Genomic DNA, 22936 nt, shown 5'->3' with positions numbered 1-22936 from the left:
TAGATTCTTTGGTATTTTTAAATGTGTTAGAAACTCTCCTCTCTGCCTGTGAAAAACCCACTTTCAAGAAGTAGGTCTCTGTCACCAAGTTACTACACAACCCAGAGAACGATTCAACCAAACCCAAAATTGCCATTTCACAGTTTGCTGGCTTATTTTATCGCATCCCACTAGAATGTTATAGTCTATGAGAGCAAGGATCATTTCTCTCCCCTGGCCTAACATAGACTCTGACACGATTATTGCTTAATGTATTTTTGGTGGATGAACGAATGAATGAACAAAGGAGCCACAGAAAACAGAGTTGTACAGATCATTGAAATTTTTTTGTTTTTACCACTGTTATCATCATTCAAATAGCTATAGATTATTACATTGCCTACTAAGTGCCAATACTATTGAACAATTTACATACATTATCTCATTTAATCTTTACAAACCACATGGCAGACATTGTTATTCCCACTTTACCAATGAGGAAACTGAAGTTCTGAGAAATTAAGTTATTTGCCCAAGGTTTCCCATTGCTCTTCAAATAAGGTTTAAATTTCTTAGCATGGTTCGCGACTCCAACCTCATCTTTTCTCTTGTCTCTAACTCCAAGTGGGGGCTGCATTCCCTATCAGTTAGAAATGCGATATAAAGTGGTTTAAGCAGGATTTATTCCTCTCTAACAAGTCCGTAGGTAGGAGAGGCAGGGCTGCTACAAGGGCTCCATGATGCTCGCAAGGAGCTGGGCTCCTTCTGTTTTTCCTCTTCACACTATTCTGGTAACTTCATGGTCACGCAACGCACCTGTTCTTATAAGCATCCTGTCAGCATTCAAAGCAAGGAGGTGAGGAAGGGCAAACGTCTGTTCCAGCCAAGTTTTTCCCCTTAATCACAAGAACGAAAACTGCCCCAGAGCTCCCCCAGCACGCCACTGGTTTTTATAGTCAGAGTCATGGGGACTTCTTTTCCTGGCACGGAAAAGTGGGCTGGGGGGTTCTGGTGTGGGGCTGGGCCCCGTGGTTCCTCAGGGGGGACCTCCACAGTTAAGATGTCCCTCTGATTTTTAACTGCCACACACGGGTACGGGACCAGCCTGTTCTTCACCTCCACCCCTCCTCCCAGTCTTGATGTGGCTTCTTTATATGCTTAGTTCTAGAACTTCTGTTCAGTTCGATTCCACACGATTCTGAATGATGGTTGTTCTGTAGTTTAGTTGTAAGTTTGATGTGATTGTGTGAGGTTCCACGTACCACATTTACCTATGCTGTCATCTTGACCAGAACGCCTATGTATAGTAAACATTTTAGATGTTTGAATAATATTTGACCATTTTTATTAAACCATTTCCATATGTTGTACATTTCAGTGGTTTCTAGTTTTTTTCCACTAGAGATTTTACTGCACTGATTACCTTTCTCATGTAGATTCTTGATTTACTTGGTTAGAGTAAACTTTCTATATTTGAATTACTGGTAAAAAAGAGTATGAATATCTTTGTAACTCTCATTATATATTGTCATATTTACTTGAAAAAGATGATCAGGTTTTTAAAACGTTTAATGTTTTTGTGGATATTTTTTTATTTTAGAGAGAGAGGACAGGAGAGAGAGATGGAGAGAAACATCAATGTGAAAGAGAAACATTGATCAGTTGCCTCCCTTAAGCGTCCTAACTGGGGATCAAATGCGCAACCCACGTATGTGCCCTGACTGGGAATCAAACCACAACCTTTTGGTGTATGGCAGAATGCTCCAACCAACTCAGCCACCCGGCCAGGGCAAACAATAAAAATATACCAGTTTATCAGCAATGAAATAGTGTATCAGCTATATTTCAACCATAATTGTATTATAATTGTTTAAAGTTTTACTAGAAGATACAAAACTGCATTTGAGGTTTGCTTTCATTTGAATTTCTTTGTCTCCTAATGAGGTTGTATTTTTTTATATGTTTAATCCATTATTATTTATTGCCCCTCTTGTGAATGATCTCCTCTGGTATTTTATGTTTCTCTTAGTTTTAAAGTACACTTTTTCTTATAAATTTAAATAGAAAATTACAGATTAGAAATATTAATCTTTTGTAATATTTGATTAAAATGTTTTTACAGCCAGTTGTCCATTTTTAGTAGTTTGCTTTCTCATTATACAAAAATCCATAGTTTTTTACATTCAAATATATCATTACTTGTGTGTTATTTCTTCTATTGTTTCCTATTGCTACAAAGCTAAGAGAATTTATGTTCCTCCTCTGATATGAACTGCTATTTTTTTTTTTTAGTTTCTCTAGAATTTATGAAGAGGTGTTATGTGTTGTTTTGCTTGTTTTTTATATTTGCCTCAAATCATCTGGAGTTTGTTTTGTTATATACTATAAAACGAAGATTTTTTTTTCAAAATTGTTCTTCAGTTTATTAATTTTTTATTAACAATAGTTCACAATAACCTGGCTTTAAATTGTTTGCAATGACTCTGTGGCTTACTGGAGATCACCGAAGTATCCGAAAACAAACAGCAAGGAGTGACAAACCTGGGACCTCTGATAGGTTCCATTGATTGAAATGTCTTCCCTTTTTTCTTCAGGCCCAGTGGCTGATTGTTTTAGGCTTGAGCTTACCTAACTGTGCTGGCCAATGATGTGTGAGGAGAAATCTGCAAGGGGCCTCTTGGAATAGTTTTTCTCACTGAACCAAAAGAGACCTAGAGGACAAAAGATCCCTCTTCTTCCATCAAAGTTGCCCCCTGTATGTAATGCCTGGCACATGTCGGGGCCTTGCAACCAGGTAAGGACAAGTCAGAGCGCACATCCTAGAGATGGCAGAGCAGACAAATGGCAAGACTTGGGCTCTAGATGATGCTGAGCCACGGAATGAATCAACTCTAGAATTGCCCTACCTGAGAATGTGTTCTGTGAGAGGACATATATTCCTAATTTTAAGCCACTTTTAGGTGTCTTTTCTGTTGTTTTCTGCTAAAGGATATGTACCCTAAATTTTTTTAAAACCTTATTTAAAAAATAATTCTTACCCTGATATGTTCTTATTGCTTTGACAGAGAGAGAAAAAGAGGTAGAGGTAGAGGTAGAGATAGAGATAGAGATAGAAGATAGAAATAGAGGGAAGGAGGGAGGGAGGGAGGGAGGGAGAGAGAGAGAGAAAGAGCAATTGGTTATCTCCTAGACACACACTCACTAGGGCTAGAACCCGCAACATTTTAGTGCATGGACGAGCTCCAACCAACCGAGCCACACCAGCTAAACCTCTTTGATATTTTTTGCTTTGCTCATTCATTTATTTCTCTGATACCAGGTATTAAGTATGGTACAGGTTTAAAAATCTGATTCCTGAATTGTGAAAGAGGTCAAAAGCTAGCACACATCTTGGAGAGGGTATTCCATGAAGCCTCCATTTGCAGGATCCTCACCTGGCTGCCCAGGAGCTTGCAAACCTTCTCTCCCATTTTCCAACTGCCTTTGTGCTCAAGGCTCTTTACCTTCTTTCTCAGTTACAAGTATAAAACCCCAAGTACTTGGAGCCCCTCCAATGCAAGAGGATGAGTTGCAGTGAATGACAAGCTCCATTTTCCACCCAGTAAATGCAAATCTCTCCACACCTCTTTATCTGCAACAGTACAATGAACACCGAGCACTGTGCAAACAAGATTTTCATAGAAAGAGCCCCAGCTGCCTTGTTCTGCAGAGCCTGCCACAAAGAAAAAAGTGTTGACCCTACTGACAACCATCTTAATGACTGCAAATATTCAAACAAAAGGAGGCTAAATGAAAAGTTTAAATAAATAAGATGGTTGGACTATACCAGTGGTATTCAAACTGAGTTCCATAGAACCCTAGAGGTTCTACAAAGATAACTCAAGTAAGAGTGGGGGGAACTGAGGAAGCAGTTCTGGCCTCTTCAAATGAAAGGCTCCCCTTTTTATCTGTACTACGTACATATTGGTCTTGTATAGAATATTCCATTTTTTTAAAAAAATGCTTTTTTTATGTTTTAAAACACTAGTCAACTCTTGATATTTGGAGCCACCCAGATGTTTGCAGGTAAAATAAACAATCAGATCATTAAGGGAAAGACAGGAAGAGAGACAGAAAACACCATCTCCATCTTCTTATTTTTAGTATAATAACTTCATGAGAGATCAACCTAAGAATATTTTCCATATGAGAACTGAAAAAGACGAGGCTTTCAGTATTTGGATCCTTGCCCTCTATCTGGTCTTCGTGATGTCTGTTGGAGGGGGTGGGCAGTAAGAGAAAGGCGGGCTCTCCTTGTTCCATTATAATGGCCTGACAGCACACATTACTGGCATAGCTTTAGCCATATTGGCAAGCACAGGCTATTTCTATTGATCCCTAAACTTAAAGAGTCCATGACCTCATCCAAAGTACGCTTTTTCATAATTCACTTCGTTTAAGGGCCCATTAAAATGTCAGAACTATCATAAAGCTTAGTAACACTTAGTTATCTCTAATGTCTTCGAAATAATAATGCATTATTGATGAAACCTTGGTTCCCCATCACTTTGCTCCCATTTGACAAAGCCAATATTGCAGAATGCTTTCTCCACATCCCACCACACCCTCAGGGCTCCCATAGTTCTTCCAAAAGAGCCTTTGAAATCCTCTCTTGTTCCAAGCCAAGAAGATTGACTTATGAGCTCATTTATTTCCAAGAAGAAACTAGTATAATGAATGATATGATGATAAAGTTACCTGGATAAGCCACCAACCAGAGCATGAGAAAGTACAAGGAAGCGGGGCAGTGAGAAATCCATCGCCAGCCAGAAACACTTGCTCCTTTCGATAGACAAGGCTTTCTCCTATAAAATTTCTGGGTGGGGTTGAGCACACAAACTTGATTTCAGGTGGCTTTGCAATGGAACATGAGAACAAAGAACAGTATTTGTTTTAGTATCAATCAAACCAGGAAAAGGGGGAAAAATTCTCCAAAGTATTAGGAGTCTCCCTAAAAATACAGCTGCCACATAAAATGCAAGAACCCCAGTTAAATAAAAAACAAGTAATTTTTCGTAAAAACGTGTTCAAATATTTCGTGAGACATACTTACCCTAAAAAATTATTGTCATTTATCTGAAATTCAAATTTGACTTGGTGCCTTATATTTTTATTTGCCAAACCTGGCAACTCTCAGAATTGTACTAACTCCAATGTAAAGTCTCAGAAAAGTACTTCTGAGGCACATCAGGGGTTTCTCAGAATCTAATTGCAGGGAAATATATGTATTTTTTTAAATTTTTTTTTTATTGATTTCAGAGAGGAAGGAAGAGAGAGAATGATACCTCAATGATGAGAGAGAATCATTGATGGTCTGCCTCCTGCACACCCCACACTGGGGTTCGAGCCCACAACCCAGACATGTGCCCAGAATAGAACCAGAATTGAAGCATGACCTCCTAGTTCATAGGTCAATGCTCAACTACTGAGCCACACCAGCTGGGCAATATATCATATTAAAAGCATATTCAACATTTTAATATAACTTTACACTTGAAAAATAAAACCTTGCTTTTTGTATTATAAACTACCCCCCAAATTAAGGGTAACAGTGATGTAGAGCAGGAGAGCTAAACAAGATAATGAAGCACAGGGCCCGGGACCTGGGACAAGTCTACCTGGGATGCAGAACAGGAGGCAGGAGGCAGGCAGGATTTAATGGATGCACAGGTGTCCGGGGCAGAGGACGGCTCAGATCGGAAAGGCAGACAAGAAAAAGTATGACCTCCGGCCAAGAATCTAGGCAGAGCCACCAGCCAGGCACCAGCTGATGCACAACTGATCAGGCAGTCCTGCTGACCGCAGGACTTTGCGGGGCATCGATCTCAGCACCTGGCTGACCCACACTTCACAGGTGACACAGAGGTGAGCATATAGCTAGACTGGGGAACAGAGGTACAGAGAAGGGAAACTGGTCAAGTCACTTATCTGAGTGCAATGCCAGCTGACCTGCACCTGCTGGGATTTGAAATGAGTTTGGCACTTGGAAGGCGCAGCTTTGATCCTGAGTACTTTAAGCAAGTTGGGCGATGCCTCTTAATGTCAAAGTGTTGTGGTGTTGGGTTTGGTTGTTTCTTTCTTTTTTTTGCTTTTTCTGAAAAATGGGAAATCACAACCTTCTTTGCAGGGATGTGTAGGCAGTTTTTTAAATCAGGAGATATATGTAAAAGGAATGGAATGTGGTCTACCCATCGCTATCGCTTTCCTGATAACGATCACTAACTGATGTATGCCCATGTCCTTCCGCATCCTGGACCACCCCTGCTCCTCCCTGCAGGTAGGTGACTTGTTTATGGGACAGCAGGGATCCCATGCCTGCCCCAGCACCCTGCAGGGTGAATGCTCAGTCAATGCTTGCTGCCTTAATTAGACACAGAAATCTAATGACAAATGTTCCTCCTTCCAGAACACTTTTTGGTGATATTCCAAACACTATATTTTTATTTCCTCTTCTACCTACGTCAGTTTAAGCCTTGTCCTTATTAGCTATGTGACTTGGGACAAATGATTTAACTTCTCAAAGCCTCGGTGTACCCATTCTGTAAAATGAGAGCATTAGTGATATCTACCTGACAGCTTTATCATGAGAATTGGTCAGATTATGTAAGAAAATCATTAGCCCAGTGCCCAATAGATTGTAAGTACCTAGAAAATATTAGCTGGTGCTGGAATGTTTACCACTCGATTCATCCAAGGTTCTTGACTCAGATTGACATGTTCCTCGCCCACTCCCGAGCCAAGTACCCAGAGACAGGTTTGCTGAAGCCCTGCAGTGGGAGCCAAGCAATCTGAAGCCACCCACTGCCTCGGGAACCGTGACCAGAAACCATAATTACCCCACAGCTCTCATTGACTACATACTAATAAAAGTCATCTTGCATTTGCTATATCCTCTTCCTTCATCTCCATTTTCTATCCTCGGTATATATTTTACTGAGATTTCCATTCTCCTAATAAAATAACAGTGTGCCTTTACCATCTCCTCTATGCAAAAAGCTTTAAAACATCCCATCCCACCCCCTCAAATGCATAAAAGTAAACCTAAAGCCATATGGCACTGAAATTAAAGTCAGCATATTGTTGCGTTACATAATTTGCCATCATTAGAAATGATCACTCGGTGATATTATGGTATTAACTCACTCTGGTGTGCAATGACTCATTGCAGGTCTAAGTTTTCCTTTGCAGCCCAGGTGGCTGTCTTTCAAATGTCGCTGGGCTAAATAAATTCAGCTGCACAAACATGTTATGCTGCCAGCACCGTTCCCCAGCCCAGTGACTGCCTGGTGGAAGCTGCCTGTCTCAGACCATCCACAGGGCTTCTGCCTTTTAGCAAAGAACGCTGCAACTCAGCATCCACAAGATCCCATCACAGTCTATGGAGGTAATTGGTTCTATACAACATCAAGAATGCCTGACCTTGTCACCCAATTTATATTAGAAAAGTTTAAGTCAGGGGCCCAGCTTCCTAATTTGCTCATTTGCAAGTTTGAGGGTAACACAAGGGAGACTGTGGAATTTCCTTCAATTAATGAGGAGAATGTGGATTTCCCTTGCTTTCAAGGAGAGAACTTTGTACTTAGCACACATATCAACACATATTCAATAACTACCGAGGCGACTGTTATGTACATATAAAATACAACACACATACAAGCATACAAACATGTGTGTGTGTGTCACCCTGATGTCCCCGATCTTACAGCTTTCACTATTCAAGTTAAAAGGTTCAAACCCTGATAATACTGAGAAAGAACAAAAACCACCCTTGCCATGCAGGTACTGGCCTGGCATACACAGGTAGACCTGAGTGTTCTGTTGACTATAAACACTTCTACACCATCAATATCAATCAAGACCACACCATACATGTGAACACAAATGAAACATGAACACTATCCAACCCACAAATACCAAAACATCCCCCGCCTGAAGAATATGGGTAATTGCTTCCTTCCCAATAACACCTTCAGCCTGGCTCTAGTCCACCCTCTATAGATAAGGAGGTTAAGATAGCCCATCGTCGAATTATTCCCAGTTCCTGACAGTATCCAATCAGAACCAAGCCCTGCTTCCTTAAAACCTCCTGGCAAATCATCAGCACAAGCCCCAACTCCTACAAGTCCTTCTGAACACCCTTTCCCTGAGATGCCCCCACAATTGAAACATGAATAGGCTCAACTGTGTTCCTGACAGTCTTCAGCTGCAGGGCATCGATGCCACCAAATGCCAGTAGTTATCCTTCCTACCTTTCCCAATGTCGTCTTCCCCTGGTGTATATGAGGGAAAGGGGTTTATGTAGCTTCCACACCTAGGTCCATCTCGCTGCACAGCTGTCCTCTGAATCCTAATGGGCACACTTAGGAGTTCTGGGACCACCATGTTTTACCCTCTTGACTTAGAGCATCAATTCACATGGTGATCAGTTCGTATGAAGGAGTTCCTTTCAGAGGAAGGGACTTGAAGCTTAGCCAAAGGTGAAGCAGGTCAAGGGCCAAACCAGAGGTGGTTCAGAGTGTGACTACAGTGACCTCCAGGGACAGAAGCAAGAATCCAGTGGCCCAAGAAAAACAAAGAAATGCATTTGGGAGAATAGAGTTCGACAAATGAATAATGAGACCAAACCACAAACAGGGCAGTGCTAGGGAGACAGGGCCAACATAGAGGAGGACAGGTGGGTGATGGAGCTCACAGAGGGAGGAATGGCCCCAGAGCAGAGACCAGTTGGGGAGGAAGGGGTGGAGGCTGCACCAGTGAAGTGCTTACCCTGTTACCAGAACCAGAAAGTGTGGGTCCTGTGCAAATGGATGCAGCTTCTTACAGATGTCAATACACCTTTCCACCAATCGGCAGCTCTCCCCGGAGCCAGCAAATCCACTTGTGAATTAAGACCCCTGATATTGTTATAGGATGAAACCTCGTTTCTATGGAAACCAAAGACAAATTATGATACATTAAGCCCAGGAAGTTTGATGATGATGATGATGGAGATGATGATGATAACATCGTTTTTAGCCAGAATTTGAGACAGGATGCCATTTTGAGTAGCTACATTTCAACATCTTTACCCCTAGAACATGCATCTTCTCAAATAGGAGTTTAAGGGGTGCATTCATCTTTCCCTGAAATTAAATTTGTTTTCACTGATTTTTTAAGCTCAAGACAGCCTTGCTGGTATGTTTACACTGTGGTGTTTATTTTCAGACATTGAACTGAAATAAATGAAAAGTATTTTGCCTTCAGAAGAAAGGGAAATATTACACTTAGATATTTATAAGTTTGGTTATTTTTTAAAACATAAAGTCAAAAATCTCATAAATATTAGACATTGCTGGCAATAATTTTCTGAGTGTTTCCCACATAAAGACTGAAAGTAATATTCACAACATGAACTATACTTCAAACTGAATATGGAATAAAAATGGATTTAAATAACCAGACCAAACTGCTTATCTAAATAGCATAAGAAAATCAGTTTAACTGTTATGTTAGAATTACTATGATGGGAAATTACCATAATAAAAATAATAGAGTTACTATTTTTTAAGTACCTATTTTATTCCAACTACTAGAATAAAGTATTTTTATATGCATTCCCTCCTCCTCACAATAACCCTTAAGAGGCATTATTAACCCTATTTTGTAGATGAGAAAACCAAAGAGCAGAAAGATTGAGTAATCTGCCCAAGGTCACACAGCCAGGAAGTGGCCAAATCGGATTGAGACCTGCATCACCTGGCAGGAGTATCTATGTGTTTTGTGTTCCGACATCGTCTTCTCTCAAGTTTTAGAGGGATGGCATGCAGGTACTTAGTCTGAGTCCAAGGTTTGGCCCAGTCAAATGCCATCATCTTTAGAACCTGTCAGAGAACATGAAGGAAAGACTCTAGAGAGCTGTGCTCTATCACCAGGCAGTACCAGACTGCCTACTCCCGCATACAGGATGCAAGCTAAATTCACGTGGCTTTCAGAGAGATTCTTTCAGAAAACCGCAGCCTTCACAGGAGCCTTCCACACCACTGCAGTGTCAGGGGGAGGGGCCTGGGTCAGCCTGTGGGATCAGTTGACTTTAGATGTTTCCCCCAGCGGACTGCAGGCGCCTTAGCGACTATTGTATGTGGTGTAGAATGGACCGCCCACTGAGGATGCTTAGCAAATGCTCATTACCTGCTCAGGGTCCCTCCTAGCAAAACACTTCAGAAGGGTTGTGCCCTACAGTGACTCAACCTCCAATCCATCCCATAACTTTCTCTTCCAAACTCCCTTCTAGACTCTCTTAGAACTGGAAGCACCTCCACTCTCTTCCCTACGGCACCTTCCTGACTTCACATGCACATGCTCAGTAAGTGCGTCAAGGTGACAAGTCTACGTTGCATTATGTTCTTCCTTCACAGGGAGAGAAGGGGCTGGGGAATGCCCTCCTGTCACATTCTGCATAAATTCCTCAGCAGTAACCAGGCCTCCTTGAAAAGGAAGCCAAATGGAGACCTTAAATGGGCCAGGAAAGTGTTACAGCGTTTGACCTGGAAGACACTGGGAGTCACAAAACTCTGTTTTAATATTAAACTCCAGTTTTAATGAGCTAGCAATTCATGTGTCATTGGATTTGGAGCATACACACATTTTTTAATGGACACCATTCTCTCTTGGAAGTAGCCATAATGATGTTTTTTGCGATAACTATGCAATACATAAACTAACCATTATTCTAGTGGTAAAGAGTATAAAATTGTAATAGGGGAGGGGAGAAACAAAATGGAGAACAATCTTCTAAATTTAACATAAAGGGAACAATAAGCAGTCATGAAGGGAATTTTGATGACACACTAACTTTTATTAGCTTGATGTGTTAAGAAAAGAAATAGCATGCATTTTTTAAAAAGTGACTTTTAAGGAAGAATCATTTGTTTGCATAAAATATGATTTACTTATCCTCATCAATGTTTATTTGAATTGATTGCACGCTAACCAAAGCCAGTTGCAGGGAAACCCAATTCTGAATTAAAAACAAGCCCAAGGTATGACTGAGCGCATCAGCGTCACACGCTGACTCAGGGAAATCTCGGGCCACTCAGATTCTGCCCATTTTCTAAGGATGGGAGGCTCTCTTGGGGCCCAATTCTTTAGAAACAGAAAAAACTACAACTCAGGCTGGGACACCCCTCCACAAAAGAACAACACCCAGAGGAGGCCGGTCAGCACCTTGTTTAGGTTTGCCTGCATTTCCAACCCACTGTCCACACTAGAACCTGTCTCCTGGCAACCTGAGGCCAAATCCAGCAGCAGATGTCACTCAGATAGGTTTGCAATTAAATCAGTTTGGTAGAATTTATCAGGTAGAGCGCTGGTTACATGGGCCGTGCTCTCCAGCTCACCAGTCTCTACCTTTTCTGCTCTTCTTGGGCTCTCGCCTTTGCTCCTTTCTCTCCCCATCCCCGTGGGTCCAGGGGCCCCAGTCTAGCAACCTGCCTTCATGGACTCAGGCAATACTACTCTCCTGCTATCACCAACCTAAACACTGGAAGCCCTTCAAGGACACGGGCTCATGTTGTCTCCATCCAGAAGGAGAGAGTGCGAAAAGGAGGAAGAGAGCTCATTCCTGGCAAACACTTTTATCCTATTTTGTTTTACTTGAGGATGCCCAAGAAACCCAGTCAGAAGTAGAGGGAGCCCCAGGACTAAGTCTCCCCATTTCTTAGTGCCCAGCATCTATGGGCCAGACCAGCACATCTTGAAATCATGCAACCAAGTAAAAAATATTTTTATAGTGATGGTTCTCCATAATTAAACAATTTACTTACCTGGCATATCAAGGAACATTTAACATTGTAATTTTTTTGTTTTTACATAAACAGCAAAGTATGATTTCTGATGTTACTTTATTACTTCTACTATTTAACCCTGTTATATTAAAACCATAAGCCATGGACAGGATAAGGGGTGGACATAGAAAGGTAGAAATATTGAACCTCCCAATGTGCCAAGCACTGGGCTTGGAGACTTACCTGACATAGGAGCCTCATCACTCCTCAGTTTTTAAAATCAGGAAACAACAGTTAAGTTGGCCAAAGTCACAGAGCAAATAATGAAGTAGCTGACCCAAACTTGATCTTTTAGACTGCTGGCCAATTACCATTTAGACTCATTGCCTCATTTTTTTTTTTTTTCGGATTATATGGCATGGGTTAGACTCTGATTTTTAAGGCTGAAATAAACACACGACAGATTTACTGTGACACTTTCGTTCACCTGGGCAATTTCCATTTCCCTTTCACATATCTAGTTAAGGCCCTAGTGGTCCACAGCTCATTGAATAGCCACCATTTAAAATCGGACTCTCCAAGCTGTTTCTTTCAAAGGCAGTTGCAGAAGACTGAAGGGGCAGATTTCAGTATTAGTGCCACTGCATTGAAACAATTACTGAAAATGGAGCCTAAAAGAGGATTTTTCTGAGCTGTACTGATGACTACTTCAGTTCTCTTACTCCCTTTGGCTGTAGAGGAACCAAGCGTTACTGGACAAAGTCAGCCTCCTCTTGTGGAGAGCTCTTCACCCAGCGATTCACTTCTCTATCTAGAGCGCCAGCTCAAATAGAAGGGCTGGTAACTGTATTTCTAGACACCATGTTATGACTGTGTCCAACACAGAAAGTTGGTTTTGTTACTTTAAAAAATCATCACAAAAGCATCCTCACAGCATGAAACCTGAGAATGAGAGGTGAACCCCTCACACAGCATGTCAAAAGGAGAGTTAATGAAAAATTGCAAATATTTTACTTCCACAATTATTTCTCCAAGCTCCATTGTTGCCCAGACCTTTTCAGCCTTTTAAACCACAGGTAGCTTCTGGCAAAAGCTGTGACAGATGGCAACGTAGAGTTCCTGGCAACCGAGATAAATGTACATAGTATCAGGCACCCACCTTACCGTTTCGGGGGCTCCCAATGCCCCAGCTCCTGCCTGAGGCCTCAGGAAGGATCACTTGCTAAAATTAATTTTCTGGTTAACGAGAAATCAGTGCAACATTTTATGCCTGGGTGTTTCAGAAGCCCCCTCTGAGGGACCCACACTATGCATTTTAATTTAGGTTTACACGTTTCATTTTTTAATGGAATGAACTGTGCATAACAACACATTTCACGATATGACATGAAAAGCCCTTGATATAGTTCATCTACTGGAAGGTTTTAACTCTAAGTTCCAAACAAATAAAGCAAAATAAATACAGCAGGACTCCAACTGGCCTCTTCCAACATTTGGCATTTGTTTGGGCAGGGAAGGCGAGGACATTTGGAGCTTAGAGGACACAGAAGCAGCAGGAAAGCACAGAAATGCACAGGACATGCTAAGGAATCTTTACTCTCATTCAAGTCAATGTCCTTTGCTGTCCTGAATCCTTCTTAGTCATTTTGCCACATTTGCAGGAAATCAATCCTTTTGCAATCAGCTCAGATTTCAAATAAGCTTGGAGACACTTTTTACCGTGGCAGCATGTAAATGGGCATCTCAGATCCATTTGAAAACACAGCAGGAGGGTTAATTTGGAGATAATAGACATTTTCTAGTTGTATTCAAATTGACAAGTTGTATAGAGCTCTAGGAACTACTTGGGTAACTCCAATTTTCTAACAAAAAGCTCTGTCTGGGAGCTGGCAGTGGCCTTTAAGAACAGGCACTGCCCTAGCCAGTTTGGCTCAGTGGAGAGAGCATCAGCCTGCGGATTGAAGGGTCCCAGGTTTGATTCGGGTCAAGGGCACATGCCTGGGTTGTGGGCTCAGTAGGGGGAGTGCAGGAGACAGCGGATCCATGATCCCCTCTCATCACTGATGTTTCAATCTCTCTCTCCCTCTCCCTTCCTCTCTGATATCAATAAAAATCTATTAAAAAAAAAAAAAGAGCAGGCACTTACCTCAAAGTCTGACCATGAGGACCAAGATGCATACCCCTTACTTAATTTGCCACCTTCAACATGCCCTCAGAAGGCTGTGCTCCAGGTTTGGCATCTGAGTCACAGTGTTTATCCTAAAGACCCTGAAGCAGTGGGAAGCCCTGAAGATGCTGAGTGGCTCTAGGAGGCAGCAGCCTGCCCCTTCTGCTCTCACCTGGTAGCACTTGAAGGCATTAGGGTCTTCTGGCCGACTGACCCATTTCTCCACAGATTTTGGTAAGTTTGACTAGTGTATTTGGTCCAATGACACTTCTTTTTTAAATTAATTAATTTTTAATTTTTATTGAATTTATTGGGGTGACATTGGTTAATAAAAGTATATAGGTTTCAGGTGTATAATTCTATAATACATCATCGGTATATTGTATTGTGTTCCCCATCCAAAGTCAAGTCTCCTCTCGTCACCATAAATCCACCTTTACCCTTTTCTACCACTGCCACCTGCCCCACCTCCTTTCCCCGTGACAATCACTGTACTGTTGTGTCTATGAGGTTTTTTTTTGTCGGGGGCGGGGGGGGAGATTTAATCCCTTTACCTTTATTGTCCAGCTCCCTAATCCCAATCCCCTCTGAGAGCTATCAGCCTGTTTTCCGTATCTATGAGTCTGCTTCCAAATCCTGGCTATATATATATATGCCTAATATGCAAAGTGGCCCCTCAGGAGTTCAACCAACCAGGAGTTCGATTGCTTGCTATGACATGCACTGACCGCCAGGGGGCGGCGCAGAATGAATAAAGGCCTCGGCCAACAGCCAGCAGCTGGGAAAGGGAGGCCCTGGACAGCAGCCAACAGCTGCTCGGGACCCTACTCATGCATGAATTTAGTGCACTGGGCCTCTAGTTATAAATAATGCTGTAATGAACATAGGGATACATATATTCTTTTGAATTAGTGTTTCAGTGTTGAATTAGTGTTGGATATATCCCCAGAAGTGAAATCACTGGATCATAAGGCAGTTCCTTATTTTTTTGAGGAAATTGCATACTTTTTTTGAGGAAAATCCATATTTTCCACAGTGTCTGCACCAGTCTACAATCCCACCAACAGTACCCAAGGGTTTCCTTTTCTCTACATCCTTGCCAGCACAATGAGGTGATATCTCATTGTGATTTTAATTTGCATTTCTCTGATGATTACTGATGTGAGCATCCTTTTATATGTCTATTGGCCATCTGTAGGTCCTCTTTGGAGATAAGTTTATTCAGGTCCTTTGCCCATTTTTTTATTGGATTGTTTGTTTAGTGTTGAGTTTTATAAATTCTTTATAAATTTTGGAAATTAACCCTTCATCAGATGTATCATTGGCAAATATGTTCTTCCATCCAGTTGGTTGTATTTTCATTTTATTGATGGTTTCCTTTGCTATGCAAAAGTTTTTTCATTTGATGTAGTCCCATTTGTTTTTCTTTTGTTTTCCTTACCTGAGGAGACATATCAGAAAAAAAATATCGCTACAAGAAATGCCCAAGTTTTTACTGCCTATGTTTTCTTCTAGGAGTTTTATGATTTCTAGTCTTAAATTTAAGTCTTTATAATCCACTTTGAGTTTATTCTTATATAAGGGTAAAAAAGTGTTCTAATTTAATTTGTTTTCATGTATCTGTTCAATTTTTGAATAGACTCTTTACCACCACTATATGTTCTTGCCTCCTTTGTCAAATATTAATTGACCACATAGATGTGGGCTTTTGGGCTCTCTATTCTGTTCCATTGATCTATATGTCTGTTTTTATATCAGTACCAGCCTGTTTTGATTACTATGGCCCGACAGTATAGTTTGATATCAGGTAGCATGACTCCTCCAACTTTTTTGTTCTTTCTCAAGATTGCTATGGCTATTTGGGGTCTTTCCTTGTTCCATATAAATTTTTGGAATATTTTTTTCTAGCTCTGTGAAATATGCCATTGGTATCTCGATAGGAATTGTATTTAATCTATAGATTGCTTTGGGTAGTGTGGACATTTAAATAGTGTTAATTCTTACTATCCAGAAACACAGTATATGCTTCCACTTATTTGTAGCTGCTTTGATTTCTTTCTTCAGTATCTTATAATTTTCTGAGTACATGTCTTTTCCATCCTTGGTTAAATTTATTCCTAGATTATTTGTTTTTATGCAATTGGAAATGGGGTTTGTTTTCTTAGTTCACTCTCTGATAGTTCATTATTGGTGTATAAAAATATAACCAATTTCTGGGTATTTATTTTGTATCCACCACTTTACTAAATTTTCATTTATCAGCTCTAATAGTTTTTTGATTGAAACTTTAGGGTTCTCTATATACAGTGTCACATCATCTGCAAATAGTGACAGTTTTACTCTTCTTTTCCAATTTGGATGCCTTTTATTTTTTCTTCTCGTCTGATTGCTGTGGCTAGGACTTCCCACACTACGTTGAATAAGAGTGGTGAAAGTGGACATTCCTGTCTTGTTTCTGATATTAAGGGAAACACTTATCGTTTTTTGCCCATTGAGTATGATGTTGACTATTGGTTTGTCTTTTGTGGCCTTTATTACCTTGGATCTCAGTTTCGCGCATTTTTAAAGGGAGAGACAAAATTATCTACTGAGACCAAAAGTAATGCAGAGAGTAGTACCGATTTAAAAAGAGAAGAGAGGGCCTGGAGAGCCTGGCTCTGTATTGGACAGTTATTGAGCAGGAATTTCTATTTCAGGAATTCAAGATGCTGCAGGATGTGGCTGTGAATAAATCACAAAACGATGCTGGGCACCAGATCAGCACTAAGTGGAATTTCTGCAAGGAGACGCTAGAGGAGGAGGCAGACCTGACCTCACTGGGTAAGGGCTATATCCTCTAACTTAGAATTCATGCGCTCTGAGTTCTCTTAGATTTCTTTTTTCTCCTCCCCAGGAATTGTTTCTATTTACCAATGAACAGTGGTAGGTGAGTGGTTGGGAATATTTTCTCCTTCAGGGCAACTGCCTCCTGGCCTTTGGCCCTCTGATCAGGTCTGGAAAAAAACTAAAACTGAGCAGAGAGACAAGGCCCACCAACTGGTTGGTCACTGCCTCTACCTGTACCAGGACTGCAATTCCAAGAGGCCTCCAGGCACACAGTGTATAGATAAAGTCGCTGTGCACAGCCGAGCTCCTGGCCTCCGGTCCCTGGTTTGGGGCAGCAGGGGCTGGCAGTCCTGCAGAAAACCAATGACACATCTTTAGAGAACACTATGCACTTAGTCCAGTCATGAACAAAAGCTTGCTTCTATCTACAAACCTAGAAATTACAAAAGTCTATAATTCTCTTCTTAATTTCTTTTTCCTTGGAGGTGGTCTTGAAAAATTCCTTTCCTGGTGCCATGAGGTCACCTGCAATTTTTTTTTAAAAGTCATTCTTATTCCTCCCTTCTACATCAGTCTAAAAGTTCAAGAGACTGTAAATGAGGCTGAAAAAGTGACTATCTTCTTTCTATTTTCCAAGTCCTAGTCACCCTTCAAGATCCAAATCCAATGAATCCTTCTTATGACTTCTCCATCCACTCACAGTTCACATTATTTCTCTTGGATGTTAACTTCCAGTATCATATATTATCCTGGTCTCTTCCTAACCTGGTTTCTATAGAAACTGAGGATTAAAACAAAGAATAAATATTAAGACCAAATATCAACCCTATTACCAAGTGGTTTTGCTAAGACTACCCCCTAGATTTATTTAGTCAGATCTGCCCCCAGTCTCAGGCAACCCTGGCCAAGGGCAGGGGATGGATACCTACCCAGGTCAAACATACACCTTGGAAGAAAAGCACTGAGAATCCAGGCTTTGTGTGAGCCAGCTAGCTTCCAAGAGGAGGAACGATGGAACCGGCTAGAACATGGTCTCCAATCACATCGGTCACCACCGCTCTGGCCCCCCCAATGGACGTGGAGTTAATTAAAGGGAGAAACTTGGAGTGCACTTGGGAAAATTCCTCCTCAAAAAAAGCCAAAGATGGAAAAATTTTGTTCTCTTTTGAGCACATAGTTTTGTTGTAAATTTTCCCATGCAAGTTAGTTTTGTCCCTTTATCTGGCTTTTTAAACTTCTTCAAGACAAAACCATGTCTTACATGTCTTGTATCTCATGGATGCAAATACAATGCTGGGTAAATAATGAGTATCTAATAAATATTTGTCTTTTAAAGGACTGGAAATAAGGACTAGGGTTGTGGAAAGTTAACTATTTAATTTTGTGAAAAACAATGAAATCTTATAAATACTAATCTGTTTCATCAATGGGTTGACCAGTTTGGACCTGGGTCCCAAATCAAATCATCATATCCAAAAGACCTGGCCTAAACTCACCCAGCCTTATTTTCTATTATTAAAAAAAAAACAAAAAACCATACACACCCTGTTTCATTATTCAGAACACAGTATCTAAATACTTTCAGCATAATTTGGCATATATTTTTCACAGATTCAAAATGTCTGTTCTCCCTTACTGAAACACCTATAGAAAATATTGCAAGAGTTGGTTGAAAGAAAAAAGAAATATTTATCAAATTATGAGGAATAAGAGCTGCTTAAAGTGCAAACACAAGGTAGGAAGGATACACCCAAATTCCTCTAAATTGGTTGATGAAAATCTTGCAGTTATATCATAATCAAAACAAAGAAAATCTATACTCTGGAAGAAATGTCCTACCAGCACACCAAGCAAAATGTGGGCGTAAAATTCCTGAGTGTTTACACACCATCTGCCTAGATATTAAAAATGCAGTTCCAGGCATAAAGGGAAGCATAACAAATTAAAGAACGTCTAAATTGCAAGGTTCCGACATTCAAGCTCTAAAAGTTCCCCCAGTGGAAACTGACGGGTGAAGCCTTTCTTCTGAACAAACACAGATTACAAGAGCATTAATGAAACTGTCTCATATATATGGTCAGTGTCATCTCCCAGGCAGAGGTAATGTTTCAATATCCTTGAGGAAATAAAAAATCCCTTCTGCCTTCTCCACAGCCTGAAGATGAATGCCTACATTGATCCATACCTAATCCAGAAACTATCTTCTCTGAAGAAAGATCTGTGACTCTTAACCACATCGACCAGAGGCAATTGATAGAAATACTAGGTAACAGCTTTTATATCAATGGCGTTGGTGGCTATTAGTATTTCTACAACAAAAAGTTTGGAGAACGAAGGGTTCTCTCATGATCTCACCACCCTAGTAACTATTAATTTCATTTCTTCCTTGGTCAGAGACACATATTTTAAACATGAGTCAAGATCCTTGTATTTGTTCAGTTTTTATAGATTTTCCTTCTTTACATAGCAGCATAAGTACTTTTCCAACTGCTATATAGTCTTCAAATTTCAATGGCTGTCTACCATTTCATGGAGTGGGTATGCCATAATTTCCTTAGTTCTGACCAATTATGCTGCTTCTAATTTTTCAATAGACATCTTTGGCATGCATTTTTTTCTTTCCTTGGGAACATATCAAATTCCTAAACAGAAGATTATCATGTCACAGAGAATAAACATGTGTGTGTTCCTATGTATGGTTTAGAAACAAATGCTATGCCAGTGTTTACACTGTACTGTCCCCAGCTAGAAATGGTATCGCTTGGTATTTTATTAGGCAGGGAAATAGTCACTACTGCTAGAAATTTTTTAAATTACTAAAAAATTTGAATATTTATATTTACTAAAATGCAATGTGACTACATAAACTGTTATTTGAGTAGCCCACAGAAATTCAGAATTATTCTTCTCTGTAAATGCATATAAATAAATGCTCTTTTTTAAACTTGAAAAGTTATAATTCTGAATTATTGGAAAACAGATGGATTTCTGCATCCATTTACATTAAAAGAAGATGTAAATAAAGAAAATTGAAAACAGATTCCTTTTACAGTCTTGTGTTTAAATATTTAAATACCTGGTGAATTTACCATTGATATATAATTCTAAATCCTTGATGTATGCAATATACAAACAAAATTGAAAACAACATTAATGTTTATATTCTCAGTAAAGACAAGTATGTATTATGAATAAAAACAACATTTAGCTGCAGTGCAATAAATTTAAACATGCAAGGAATTGAGATATCCATATCTGCTTCTGAATTATTATGCTGAATAGTCCTAGCTGGCTTGGCTTAGTGGATAGAGTGCCAACCTGTGGACTGATGGGTCCTGGGTTTGATTTCGGTCAAGGGCACATGCCCGTGTTATGGGCTCAATCCCCAGTAGAGGGTGTGCAGGAGGCAGCCGATCAATGATTCTCTCTCATCATTAATGTTTCTATCTCTCTCTCCCTCTCCCTTCCTCTCTGATATCGTTAAAAATATTTTTTTAAAGGATGTGAATAAACTGGGGATCTCAACCATGTTCATGAATGTGATAGCATAGCAAAAATGCCCATTTTCTCCAAATTAATTTCCAGACTTAGCATAATTCCAAACAAAGTGCTGGTTTGAGGAACTTGATAAATTTATTCCAAAATGTACACAGCAGAATAAAAGAACACAAATAACCAAGTTAACTTTGAAAAAGAAGAGCAAAAAGGGAGGACTCACTCTACCAGGTATTAGCACATATCACCAAGCTTTATAAAAATATGGGACTCACAAAGGAAGAAACACATAAACTGGATAGAACAGAGCTCAGAGACAGGCACACAAACATGCACGCACACAACTCTGGTGTGCGCGCACACACATAGGCACTTGGTTTGTGATGAAGGTGGGTGCCACAAAGCAGATTATTGATCTGCTGCCGTGTACACTTCTCACCACCTCAGCTGTTACCACCCTGTCCCGGGCACTGTGATTCCTTACCTTGATTCCTTCAAAAGCTTCCTAACTGGACTTCCTGCTTTTTCTTTAGATCCCCTTCAGTTTATTTAACAATGATCCTGTTAAAACATAATCAAATGATGTTTTCCATTTTTCCCAGCTTTATTGGGATAAAATTGACATGTAACATTGCATAAGTTTAGGTGTACAGTGTTGACTTGGCACACTTACGTATTGCAAAATGATTACCTCCATAGCGTTCATGCTTGTGTTTTTAGATACCAACAACTTATTTGAAAACCTTTTCTAGTCCAAATTAGGTAGAGAATAATAGCTAATCATCATTGCGCACTTTCCGTTTTTAAACACTATTTGATTTACACATCTTCATTCACAGTCTTCACAACAAACTTGTGCAATACACACTCTCATTACCTCCATTTGAAAGGCACAGAAGTAAAGTGATTTACGGAAGGTCACACGTTACTTAAGTTCTCTGTGTTGAGGTGGAATTGGGCTTTGAACCCTGGGATCCTGGCTCTAGAATATTTGGGCAAGGTTGGCAGCACAGAAAGATTTATTTGCTAGACTTTTGAATTCCCACGTGGTTTTAATTAATTAGAAAAATAAGTCATGATGTTCATAATTGATTTTACAGCTATTATTCCATTTCATGGTAAGAGGGGATTATTAGGAAGCCTATTATAAAAAGGCAACGTGTTGCCCGCCTCTGTTCCAGCTTTCTGATGTCTGCCTTCTTGCTACCACACTGCTCTTACCATTATTCTCCTCTGCAGTGTGCACAGGAGACCTTGCTAGGTTCCTTGGTCCTCATCTCTCCCCTGGGTGGTCAAACTGACAAGGAGGCTGCACACTCCAAGGCTGTCCTGCCCTGGCTGTGCTGCAGCAGCACAGGTGTGGCTGGGAGGACACATCACTGGGCTTGGCTGGAGCTGAGCCAGGCTGGAAAGACGGGGTAGTGTATGCAACAGGGTTGATGTGGGCTGAAGGGGTTGTTTGCAGGACTCAGCTTGAAGTTAGCTAGCAGCAACCCAAAAGCCACTGAAACTTTAAAGCAAGAACAGCCATCAAAGTGTAGAATAGATTGGGGGAGAAGGGGCAGTCTGGTAGGTAAGAAGGAAACTGATGATATATTTGCTATTGACAACTGACATTTTTTTCGTTTTTTTCCAGTTTTATTGAGGTACTAGAAGCCCAGTGCACAAAATTTGTACCCTGGGGGGGAGGGGGACAGGGTGTCCCTCAGCCCAGTCTACACACTCTCCAATCTGGGACCCCTTAGGGGATGTCCGACTGCCAGGGGATGTCCACAGGGATCAGGCCTAAACCGGCAGTAGGACTTCTCTCTCACAATTTGGGACTGCTGGCTCCCAACCGCTCGCCTACCTGCCTGCCTGCCTGCCTGATTGCCCCTAACCGCTTCTGCCTGCCAGCCTGATCACCCCCTAAGCACTCCCCTGCCAACCCAATCGACACCTAACTGCTCCTCTGCCAGCCCTGTCCCCCCCAACTACCCTCCCCTGCTGACCCAGTCACCCCTAACTACCCTCCCCTGCCAGCCTGGTCCCCCCCCAACTGCCCTCCCCTGCTGGCCTGGTCACCCCTAACTGCCCTCCCCTGCCAGCCATCTAGTGACTGTGGGCGCCGCCATCTTTGAGGGCATGGCAGTCGGTTAGCATATTCCCTCCTTATTGGCTGTGGGGGCTGCCATCTTTGAGAGTGGGGCAGCCAATTAGCATATCCCCTCTCTATTAGATAGGATAATCCTATATAATAAAGCCTAATATGCAAATCAAATGGCAGAACAACTGGTGGCTATGACGTGCACTGACCACCAGGGGGCAGATGCTCAATGCAGGAGCTGCCCCGAGCCTGCTGGCCCCGACCAGCCATGGCAGCACAGGGTGGGTAGGGCAGGCCAGCCAAGGTGGGTGCCAGTGGGGACCCTACCCGTGCACAAATTTCGTGCACCGGGCCTCTAGCATGTATATATTATGAAATGATTATCACAATATGCTAACATCCATCACCTCACAGTTATAATTTTTTTATAACTTTTATTTTATTTTTACTTTTTTTAATATATTTTTATTGATTAAGATATTACATATGTGTCCTTGTCCCCACGTTACCCTCTACCCGCCCCCCCGCTCTTGCCCTCCCCCCCGTTGTCTGTGTCCATTGGTTAGGCCTATATGCCTGCAT

This window comes from Myotis davidii, unplaced genomic scaffold, assembly GCF_000327345.1.
Source record: "Myotis davidii unplaced genomic scaffold, ASM32734v1 scaffold6, whole genome shotgun sequence".
NCBI lineage: Eukaryota > Metazoa > Chordata > Mammalia > Chiroptera > Vespertilionidae > Myotis > Myotis davidii.
The sequence above is the reverse complement of the archived record's forward strand: the minus strand, read 5'-3'. Positions refer to the sequence as shown.